This window comes from Spermophilus citellus (genome assembly GCF_964194105.1).
Source record: "Spermophilus citellus genome assembly, chromosome: 1".
NCBI lineage: Eukaryota > Metazoa > Chordata > Mammalia > Rodentia > Sciuridae > Spermophilus > Spermophilus citellus.
This window is the reverse complement of record NC_138182.1, coordinates 3,940,243-3,952,341: the sequence shown is the minus strand read 5'-3', so window position 1 is coordinate 3,952,341 and position 12,099 is coordinate 3,940,243. Positions and strand designations below refer to the sequence as shown.

The 12,099-nt window shown below is 43.2% G+C and overlaps 1 protein-coding gene across 1 annotated transcript in view; it reads left to right on the top strand.

Annotated features, from left to right (window-relative positions):
* Positions 1-12,099, top strand: part of MYO16 (myosin XVI) — a 539,332-nt gene that overhangs the window by 381,476 nt on the left and 145,757 nt on the right. The window lies entirely within an intron of this gene.

Genomic DNA, 12,099 nt, shown 5'->3' with positions numbered 1-12,099 from the left:
AGGGAGAGAGAGAGAGAGAAGGTGGAGGTCTCAAATCAGAGCAGACATTGTGGTGGAAATCCTCTGTGTCATTGTCCCAGCTGTTCTTGGTAGCTTCTTCTCCATGCAGCACTCATGCACAGGACTCTTGGAAACTCAGAAAAACTTGTTAGAGAAACATGGGTGATTTTCAATCCAACCACAATCTAGTGCATTTTAAAAGCATTGAATTTCTTAGGCATCTTAATAATGCTGCATGAATAGATTTATCAAATTAAGGAGAACTAAAATTAAACGTTAAAGAAGAGTATAGAAATACATGTTGCCTTAGCAAAGTGGAGAAGGAAAATAACCTGTGAAAAGCTACAGGTGGACAGACAGAAACCTAAGCTGCATGTTGTTAAGGAAGAATTATAATTGCCCAGCATTTGGAGAGAATTTTTAATTCGCTATTGCTTTATTATTGAGTTTTCTGTCACCTGAAATCTGGGTCTATTTTCTTAAAGTATACATGTGGTGATCAGTGACATTGGACAAGGATTTGAATTGAGTACATTTGAAACCCAGTTCTGTGGCTTATATTAGCAGAGATGTCTTGGCCACGATGAAGAACCTGTAGTAAACACTGGTCTCCTCATTGTGAAACGGGGTGTAATGACACACGCACAGAGTTGTGGGAATGAACATAATCACACAATAGCGGTTCTGATGCTTCCACCAGACACGGCACATTTTGAAGAAATGTTCACAGCTACCATTGCTGTTGAAAGTGGGAAGGCTTATAAATGTTAAAAATCCCAACAATTTTAGTTCTACAAAAGCTGTGAATCATCTTGCATGTACATCTGACATCTCGTGCTGTCTCACCTGATCTAAGGAGTCAGGCATGAACCTCCTTCTTGACAAAATTTGACAAAAGTCCAGTTTGAAATGAAACCATGGGTTTCTTCTCTTTTCATGTTTTTGCATACATGAGAAAAAGGAAAGCTTCATGTATTTACTTTGGTATCGCTTACTATAAGAAATATAGTGGCCAGGATTAGAAAGAAGGCAGTCAGGTGTGACCAGGAGATGACACGGTCACTCAGGACATGGGCCCCTGTGAGCTGCTTCTCAGCTCAAGGTTGTCCCGCATAGGTGTCAATTCCTCACATCTCCGCCTTAGGAAACACACAAGTTTTCATGTGTGTAGAGATTGACTAGCTTGTCCACGTCCTGCTAAGGGACATGAAGGACTCACAGATGGGGTGATGCTGTGTGATGTCCTGTGTTGGGGGCCTGGCCTCCTCCCACTCCTCCCCACCAGACTCAACCCTCCAAGGCCTGTGCAGATAGACCATACGTACACCAGACTCACGTTGCCTTCTGATTAAATACGTTTATTATTCTGCAATTGCATGAGCCCATTATTCGTTCTGTCTGCTAACTGTTTTAATGATGTATTTACAGCCTGAGAATAACATTTTTTCTGAATGTAAAGAAAGAATCCCTGTTAAATGATAGTTTTAGGCAATTGGGAATAAATGTCAAGATCAAGTCTTAGACTGTAATTTGCAAATAATAAATATTTGTTTAAAAATGTCATTATCTTAGCAGTTTTGCTTTGCTATTGTGTACAATAGCAAATAGGAGTCATTTAGAAGGTAAAATCATTTTCGTAATGATGAATGCATGTCTTGTCTCAAGCTGGCTCAGCAGTTCCTAATTTCTCTTGTGAGCTGTGTTCATAAAGGCCATTGGCTTGAGCCCTACATTCTAGATTCCCCTGATGCTCAGGGAAGGTGGGCTTCCTCATTCTTCATTCTACCACAACTTTCAACAAAATGCTTAGCAAATCATTGCTGTGTTCAGAATCAGACCTAGAAAGACCTTGGAGCTCTTCTAAGTATTTATTTTACTCTGTTTTGAGCTTATTGACTGATCTGTCAGCTGCTCATGAGAATGTCAACTCCTGGGGCATTGGAACTGTGTCTGATTCAGCATTTTTGTATATAATTGAAGTTTAACAAATATGTTTTCTGTTGAAATTTAAAGAAAAAGCCCATAAGAAAGAGATCCTCATCGTAGATTGGCTGGAGATTTTCCTTGCTCCCAAGTCAGGTACCTGCGTGTTGGCAACTTTTCCTCCACAGGAAGATTGACAGGAGTTTACAAGAGGGACATCCTTGAGGAGATGTCAGGGTGTGCCCCAGAATGTCAGCATCTCCAACCCCAGTGTCCTCTACAAGGTTAAATCGCTGCTCATGGGGGTGCTACAAACTGTTAGAGAACTTGGCAAACACTCTTAACAGGGCGTGTTTTCCTCTAATAGGAAGTCCTGTCTCCATTTTCTTGGTCTTGCATGGTTTGCGCCTCTCTAACAACACACCTCAGATTGATCATTTGTGAACAACAAGTTCCTTGCTCAAATTCTGGAGACTGGGGAGCCCAAGGCCAGTGCTGTGTCTGATGAGCTCTGTCTTTGTCTCCTTTGAATCTTCAGAGTGTGGGAGGACAGAAGCAGCGCTCTGTAGGGACACTGGTCATCCAGAGGAGCAGAGCCCCATAGCCCACCTGTCCTCCTAGAGGCTCCCCCTCCTCACTCCATCTCACCAGGGGTAGGAAACACACAGACTTATGGGGGAGACTGTGGCTCACCCATGACAAGGTTCTAATGATCCATGTTTCTCCAGAATTATGACTTGTATTAATATGAGAAAGAGTTTTAAGTTGATGTCAGTCGGCAGGAGAAAGGTGTACTAGAATCCTACAGTTAGACCTGCCCCTTAACTTGTTAAGGTTATTGTGGCCTCACTGTCTGTAACCAGATTCCATAAGGTCTCACTCCCTTTATTACGAGAGTCACCTCTAGTGCTGCAGAAGATTCCTCCACCCTGGAGGACTGGCTCTATAGTCCAGCATGGACCAGAGGGCGAATCCCAGTGCCCAAGGTGGCAGGGGACAAAGCAGGCAAGGCCCAGGCCAGCACATCACACTGCCCAGCGTGCTGCAGAATGAAGGCCATGCAGACACAAGCATTGGAGAGGGAGTGAGTGATTCTACTTACAGACACTGTGGTTTACAGAGCGAACCCCAGAGAATGAAGGAGACCATTGCTACAGACTGTGAGAGAACTTGGCAAAGAAGTAAGCTGAAAGTCCATGTGGAGAATCAAAAGCATATTGAAACATTACTAGCAGGTGAAATAGAAAAGAAGAAAGCATGTAGAATCATTATAATTAGATAAATAATCTAAGTGAGGGGAACTTTAAACGTCCCTGAAAATCCAAATTGACTTAACAAATACAAAGACATTCTACATTAATAGACAGAAAGACTCAAAATGACCATGACGCTAGTCCCTCTAAGAGAATTCACACATAAGAGGAGGCAGTGCCCACAAATACGAGCTTGCAATCGGAAGAAGCTCCTGTCAGACCTTCTGATGAGCGGTGGATCTGGGCAATGGGTCTCTGGTCACCAACATTATAGAAAGAAGGTTGGTAGGTTCAAGGCACCTCCCAAGAAAGGTTAATACCAAGGAAGAAAAGAAAGGAAGGGGGCATGGAAAGGGGAATCTAATGTAATAAATCTTCATGTATATCCACTAATTAACAAGAACCAAAGCCAGAGGAACATGATAAAATAAGCCACAAAAACGCACTCTGGAAAATGTACAGAACACACTACCTTATTCCTTAAACATATAAAATACAGGGGAAGATAAAGGGAGGGGACCTACAGATCAAAACCTATCTAGAGGCATGCAGTGAGTTCACGTGTGAGATTTTTAGCCCTGGTTTGTGAAACTAAGTGTAAAACATAGGGATTGAATTAAGGTAATGTGCAATCTAGATATCTGATATAATTTTAAATTTACTTTTGATTATATTATGTATGATAAAGGTATTGTAAATGTGTTTAGGTTCTTTTATCTCATAGAATTGGACAAATTATTTGTGATTTTGTGATGCAAGGTCTGCAGACTGACTCAGACGCGTCTCCTTTGGGGCCATAGGGAAGTGGATGGGTGAGGATGGGCCGGGTTGGGAATTGCTGGCAGTTGTTGGAGTTCACTGAGGAGACCTGGGGTTGGTTCATCACAGCACCACCTTCACTGCTGGATGCATTAAAGCTACCTGTATGGGGTCTTTTTAGATAAGTGAGAAACACTGAGACTATGCAAGCATTGTTTTGATATGTGCTGGAATTTGTCCTCTGGCCTCAACATGACAGAGCCATCATGCTGCAGATCTGTACCTTAGAGCAACGCAGGGGATACATAGGGCCCATGTTTAGATATTTCCCTAAAACCCCCACTGAACAAATTTATGGACATGCACACAGCGAACCTCTTGAAGTTACAGACCTAGGGAAGTGACTGTCAGAGACCTGCTGGAAGGACTGAGAGAACTGGGGTGGAGAATGCCTTTACCCAAGGTGAGCTGTCAAGGTGTCCAAGCCTGTCCAAGGTGGGGCTCTACCTTCAAGCCAGGGTCCACTAGCCTGCCTGGAGGGCATTCCCAGAGCTGGAAACCTCTCTCTGCTTAGAGAGGTTTTCTAAAGAGGGAGGTTGACTGGGGAGTGTTCAAAGAACTGGGGAAAATCTAGATATTTTGACTTTTATAAATCTTTGGGGTATGATAGTATATAATTTGCCAATCACAGCCTTAAAAATCTAAAATTTTTCTTTGTTAAATCACCATCCTAGAGTGAGAGAAAGATAAATCAACTTAAAGATAAATTGACTACTCTTGGTTGAAGTCTTGCTGGGAAGTGGAGTGCTACGGTCTCTGCCCCCTATGAGGGCAACAGTCCCCAGTCACGTCTGTTTCCTGGCTCCTTTGCATCAGAGTCTCAGCAGATGCTTGCTGTGTATGTAGCAGGTTCCAGGCCCTGTGTTGGGCACTGAGGTCACACAGCCTTTGCAGCATGGTTGGTAATAGACGGATGTTACCAGAACTAACGTATTGTTCTGTAACAGATCATGTGCTCCCACTTCTGCTCCAGTCACTCTTTTTCTGACTTATTCATTTCCCAGAGTTCCAAATTTTTATGGCTATGTAACGAATTTGCTGAGAAGTTAGTGGCACAAATAGAGTGTATGATGCACACTAATTCTCTAGGTCAGGAATTTGAGCAGGGTGGAGGGAAATGCCATCTCTGGTCCACAGGGTCCGAGGCCACAGCAGGACAACTTGTTTGCCCACTGTGTCTTCAGTCACAACCCTGAGGGTGACGCTGCTGGCTGTGCCTCAGTTCCCCTTCCCCTGACCCTCTCCAGTGAGTCTCTGGGCATGGGCCTCTGCAGCAGCTGGTTTCTCTCAGTGTGTTGATGATCCCCACAGTGGACCCCCAGAGAGGAAAGCCACGTGGTGCTGTGTGCTTGTGGACAGCCTCACATCAGAAGCCATCAGGTAGGAAGTCCTCTGTAGGTTGGAGCAATCACGCGCTGCCAGATCCAGTGGGGAGCGGAGTCCAAGTCTTGGTGGGGAAGCTCTGTTCTACTGGGCCTCGCGGGGAAGGCTTACATGAGCGTCCCAGCATGCATGATTCACGCAGCTCTAATCACAGTGTGTCTTCTGATAGCTGTTAAGTATTGATGTAGATCTGTTTGCCTACTAACTGATAAACAGTAAAATGTTGTCCTGGTCATTCTAAATTGTTTCACATGAATTCCCAAACCAGCTGTGTGCGATTGTCCAGCCCTGCCCCAGGAACTTTCTGCACATGACCTTGAATTTTCCAAAATCCATTCAGGACCTCTCCTAACTGCTTATAACACATTCAAATAGAAATTTGGAAGAGGAAATTTATTTTTACTGCATGGGAGGACCCTCATATAATGCCACTCAGATTTCTATAGAAAAATAAATAGTAATTAAATATCCAGATGATATTTGGAGTAATTTTGGATTCTGTGTTCCTAAATAATGTGGTTATAAGTCATCTTCTCATAGCCACTTTTGAGGAACTAAAAAAATGAGGGGAAAAATAAAGAGTTTTTAAGCATATAAACTGTATATTTTCTCAAAATCTCCATAAGATAAAATTTAGAGCTGAAGAAAATGAGTTTCAGGTAATTTAGGTAACTTGCAGATGTTCACATTGAACTCACATTGAACTGGGATCTGAACTCAGGTCTGGTATCTTGGGTTAAGTCCAGTGCCAAAGGTTCTTTGAAAGCATGATTTAAATTTTAATTATTAGAATATGTTTTCTAACCTTTAACTGCTTCCTTTTCATGAAAATATATGTGCGTGTATAAATATATATATGTGTGTGTGTGTGTGTGTGTGTATGTGTATATATATGTATGCATGTATGTATATATACATATATATATGTATGTATGTGTGTGTATACACACACACACACAAGTAGTAATTATCCAGATGATGTTTTTGATGTGACTCTGAGAATAATTTTGGATTCAGTGTTCCTAAATAATGTGGTTATAAGTCATCTTCTCATAGCAGTATATATACATATGTGTGTATGTATATATATACACACACATACATATACATATATGTATACATATAGTATATACACATACATGCATATAAATGTATTTCTCTTAGGACATACTTTTTTTATTCTATTAAATATAAAATCAATAATTTTTTGAGTACATTTAATGTTCCCTTAATCATCTTTTCCTAATGGGATTTATAGAAAATCTACTTAACATAGACAAGTTAGATTAAGGAAACTATGCCATCTTTCCTGTCTAGTGCCAGGATGGTTAAAAGGGAAAGATTGAAAATAGAAGGGCTAGTGCATTTGACAAACGTATGGAACCCTTCCTGGAAGAGGGGGTTGAACTCTTATGGATGACTCACTCAGGGCAAGCTCCGGGTGACCACTGTGACTGTGCTGGTAACTGTCCCAGGTACCAAATGCACACAGCAGCAAAATGCTTTCATGTCATTTTCTGCTAATGATTGACAATGGCACAGTTTCTTGGGCTTCTCCTCTGAGTCATGCTCTTTTCCTGTCTGGCCCCTTACTCTTGCAGCAGCTCCCAGGATGTGGACAGATAGCCCAAAGCCTGGACGGGCCAAGTGGGGATCTGCCAAGACTCACAGGGAGCCGCCCAGCCCAGTGCTTTATGAGCTGTGCCGTTGCTGGCTAGTGCGTGGCTCTGAGCCGCACCTTTCATTCTGGGTGTGAGGATGATTGGAGAAAGGACAGTCATTTCAGGGAGAGTATATGTTAATCGTTGTTTCAGGCCTATCTAATTTCTTTTTTTTTTTAAGTCATATTGATTAAGTTGATGGTTTATTGCCAAAAACAAAACAAAAAACAAAATTTTTTTTGCTTTGAAAAATGACAAGTGATATGATTTAGTGACTGAAGCTTTAAAATTACAGCATTTTCACCAAAAATCATATTTCCAACTCTTGCGCATGACCTCTATTTAAATGGAGAGGTATATTTTATGTGTGAGGTGCCCTCCAAGATAACTAAAATATTTTTCCTGTAATTTCTATTTTTCAATCTTGATCATAGCATTATTTATTATACAGAGTTCGGTAATAAGTTCAACTGAATGGTCTGTTTTTGGCTGGCTTGTTTTGAAAACCGATCCATCAAACCCTAAATGTGGTGGTTTGAGGGTGGTGTTGTCTTGCTCAGCTCCTGTTAGTGGCAACAGAATCCCCAAGGCTGGGTAATTTATAAAGAACATGGCTCTGAGGCTGAGATCCCCACAGTCCAGGCACCGGCTGGTTGCTGTCTGGTGAGGGTCCTGTCTCCATTTGCAAGATGGCACCTTGGACCCTATGCCCCCAGAGGGAAGGAGCTCTGTTTGGGTGAGGGAGGCAGAGGGGAACTGGACTGGTCCTTCTATAAGGAACCCTCTCCTGAGACAAGGAGTTCACATCAGCAATGAGGCCTGGGTCTATTCCTGGATGGAGCCCCCTGTGAACCAAGCACCCCTTAGAGGCCCCACACCCCAACACCTCCACACTGGGAATCAAATTTGCAACACTTGAACTTTGGGGAGCACAGTCAAACCACCATAATGGTGTCATCAAAATTGCTGTTGAAACTGAATTCCCAGTGCCACAGTATGAAGAGGTATGGCCTTAGGTTAAGCCGTCAGGGCACAGCCCTCGTAACTGGGATCAGCAGGCATCCCACTAGAGTGCTGGAGGTGGCAGAGAGGACAGTCTTGCCCTTGTTTCCTCCCACCATGTGAGGTCACAGGGATCCTTTACATCCTTCCAGAAAATGCAGAGGGCACCATCTGAGAAGCAGCAGGCAGCCCTCTTCAGATGCCAATCTGCCAGAGATTGATCTTGGAATTCCCAGCCTCTCAGGAGAAGTAAATTTCTGTAGTTTATAAATTACCCTATGTGTGGTATTTTGTCATAGCACCCTGAACAGACCAACACAAAAAGTAGCGATTATTCATGTAAAAGGAAAAGAGAGCCATGAATCATACCTATCAAAATGTTGGATTTGTTTTATGAATTTATGTTGCTCTGAGTAACAGAACAACTGGAAGAAATGTAAAGAGTTGCTTAATCTGTATAAAAAATGTTTTGTGTATGTGAAGTAATTCCCCTTTAAGTTTACTTAAATCTATTATATATACAAGGACTTAAAACCATCAAAGGGAATCCAGAGAAGGAAAGGAGGTTTGGTTCATTGAAGAAACGGAAATTTCCCAAGAGAAGGAGAGTAGACTGGTGAAGAAGTCAAGTGACCAATGAACACACCCACGGGGGGCCAGGTCCCAGGAAGCAGGGCATGGCAGGGCCTGGGATCGGCTCCCACTGTCCTGTGGGTCCCCCTGTGGGAGGCCACGGTGGGGGAGCAGCCCCACCCCACAGCTGCGTGCAGCCTTGTCTTCAGGTAAGGTCAGACTGGGGGCAGAGGAGAAGGAGCTCTGCGACAGAGGAAATTTAAAGGTTTTACACCGTGGCCAACAAGAGAGACGCTGCCCTTCCCCACGCACTGATGCCCGCCATTTATAGACAGTGCTTTGGGCTCAGGATGACGGGTTAATTAGGACAGCTCCTGGGACAGTCTGCTGAGCCCAGGGCGTTCTTCACAGGAGCTGGAGGTTCACAGGGTTTGACTCACTAAAGGTCCAGAGACGTCCTGCACGGAGCCCATTAACTTAGACTCCCTGTTTCCCCGGGAGGCTGCTGGCTGTCGAGTGTGTTTTAGACAATAGCTACTGACAGCTCGTATGGTGAGAGCTCTGCTGGACAACGTGGAATACCTGAAATCTCACGCCATTCCTCTCTCTCCCACAACATGCACGTTAATATCATACATAATTTCCACATATATCAAGATTAACTGATGAGCAAACTGGTTAATGGACCGTGGTATTCTCTGTCCCATCGTTTAGCTCAGTGTGTTCGATCATGTCTGCATAGCTAAAGCCACCTGAAAAGCTTTTAAAATATATCAATGCCTGGGCCCTACTCCAATTTAATGGATTAGGGGTCAGGCCCAGACATCAGCCTTTTTACAAAAGCTCCCCAGTTAATCCCAGGGTGCAGCTAGGACTGCAGATCCCTGTCTAACGCCTGCGGCTCTGCCTTCAGTCGGAGTCAGCTTTAATTAATCTTCCACTTTAATTCTGCGATGTATATGTCATGCTCTATTATATTTTTGCTTCGGATATATTTCACTGAGTAATAAAAATAAAGGGAGAACAGTTGGTGAAAATTTACTCAAGGAATTAAGTTTGTCATTGATACAAGTGACGGGCCATCTGGATACTCAGGGAACTTCTGCTACCAAAGAGAGTTTTCAAGGGGCGCGTGCTTTTTATTATTAAACCTGTTAGCGATGTGCATAATGTACAAGGCATGCATTTTAATTAGACAAGGGTGCATGCTAATTGAGGAGCTCCTTGGTAATGGGTATCACTCATGAATACTTACACGTTCACCCACATTCGAGTCTGCTCTGAGGAGTACCTGGCCATCCAGTGCAGCCCAAGCACAAGGCCCATGGGGAGAGCTGAGAAGCAAAAATAATGGTGGTTTTACTTTGAAGTCAGGGACTTGCTCAGTTACTGCTACCGATTTGTGCTTCCAAACACATATACTAAGGTGCTGGCAAGTTCCTCCTGCTCGTTGTCCCGTACCCACGTGTACTCATTGCCACACAGACAGTAGAGAAAGTGAACCACGCACTAGTGAGTTCTGGCCACCACTTTGGTCACATTTGGTTGGTGAAATGCCTTTGTCCAGCTTTCCAGCAGGTAGCTGGCTTGGAATGCTGGCCCGTGTCATTAACCCTTAGTGACATTTGCTGGCAGCTATGAAGTTCATGTCCCAAATGGAAGTTCTTTATTTTAACTTTGAGTGCTTTGACCAACTTGCTAACCTTTTGGTAAAACACGTCGATGTGCACGTTACATGTTGAAGGATTTTGAAGAACCTCCTGCCTTGAACTGCTCATGTTCCCAGAGAGTGAGCTTCCCTCTCCCCCTGCTACACACACAGACACAGGCCGAAGTCCCGCAGGTGCCACTGTAATGGGTGCCAGAAGCTGCAAGTCAGCCGCCTGCAGGCTCCGTTCTCTGCAGCAGGCTGGGATGTTCCCTGAGGGATTTTACCCAATTCTGTGAGTTTTCCTTTTCTTCAGAATACAATAAAACATTCAGGTGTCTTGTAAAAGTCACCCTGTGCCACAAAAATGAACGGCCACCTGGCACTGCGGCTGAAAACGTCACAAGTTCAAGACAGTGGCTGGAGGTCTTGTGAATCACTCTGACCAGAGTATGAAACTCTGCCAAGGCACCCTTCATCAGGTGGGCCCTTGGTCAGACTCCCGGCCACCCAGACAGTAATGCACGCCGCCTACTCCAGGCCCAGCGCTTGCTCCCTGATCAGCCTGGGTGCTAAGGCACCTTGTTCCCAGCACATGGCACAGCCCGGCTGCAGCCGGTGCCAAGGCAGAGGGCAGACATGGATTTTCTTAAAGGCCTCCGTATGTTGTTTGATCTCAGAAAACTTGAGGTGTTGCAGTTGTTTAGCTCACATCATTAAAGAGGATAATTTTCAGTGGTTGCATTCCAAGGGAGAAATTATTTATTTTTCATACATTTATGGTAAATATTTCACACCGAATTTTAAAGCACTTAATATCCCTTAGCAATAAAATTACTTCAGCATCGGAGAATTTTAACAAGCTTTCAAATTAAGGTAATGTATCACAATATCACATTTGAAGCAAAGTGAAATAATTTTGATCTTTTACAATAATTTTCAAAAATTTTTATCTTCATTTATAATTATTTTGTAATTATTTCATTTATAATCATTTTCGTTTATATTACTTTAGCAGAGGGATACTAATGTGGATAGTGTCTACATAATTTTATAGACTATGTTTTTTTCTTTCTGAAACCACCACTAGTGATTTATATTCCATAAGATAAATATGGAAACTGATCCAAAAATCTGCCTCTGTTTGGTATCACTTCCTTCTGATGGAATCATACAAGGGAACTAATGTGCTAAATTGTATCAGTTACAAGAAAGAAAACATTTTACCTGATACACTGAAACCCTGAATCCTCCCTCTGCCGGCTGTAGCTCCAGATCCACTGGTCTGTGTCCCTATTCGGACATCTTTGCCTTCCCAGGAGATAAAGGTCCATGTCCTTGCCACTTGGCCAGCCTCTGCTTCTGTCACGCGTTCTCATCTGAAGCGGCTGTATTTTTATTTTATAAAATCAATCACCCATATTTTGCTTTAATGACATAAAGAATTTCCAGCTTTGAGTATATCCCAGGAAAACTAGTTTTCAAAGAGAAGGGAGGAAAAATGCTAGTTAATCACTGACACAACAAGATAGAAAATTCTAGAAGTGCCAGTGCCCATGGATGGGATGTAGGGGAGAAGACAGTGGAAGCAGCAGGTGGTGGTGGGGTGTTCAAGTCTAAACAAACCCTCCTGAGTCCTTCAGGGTTTAAATGCCCGTAGGAGAGCAGCAATGTGGCGTGGTTCTTAGGTCTTGTGCTGTAGTGGATTGCATTCAGGAAACTCATTCAGTCTACAGAAATTCACTTAATGCTCAATGTGCTGAAACTGTCTTATACCATGAAATCAGACATGCAAGAAAAGCTGTCGTCCTGAAGCCATCACTGGAGCAGAGAAGAA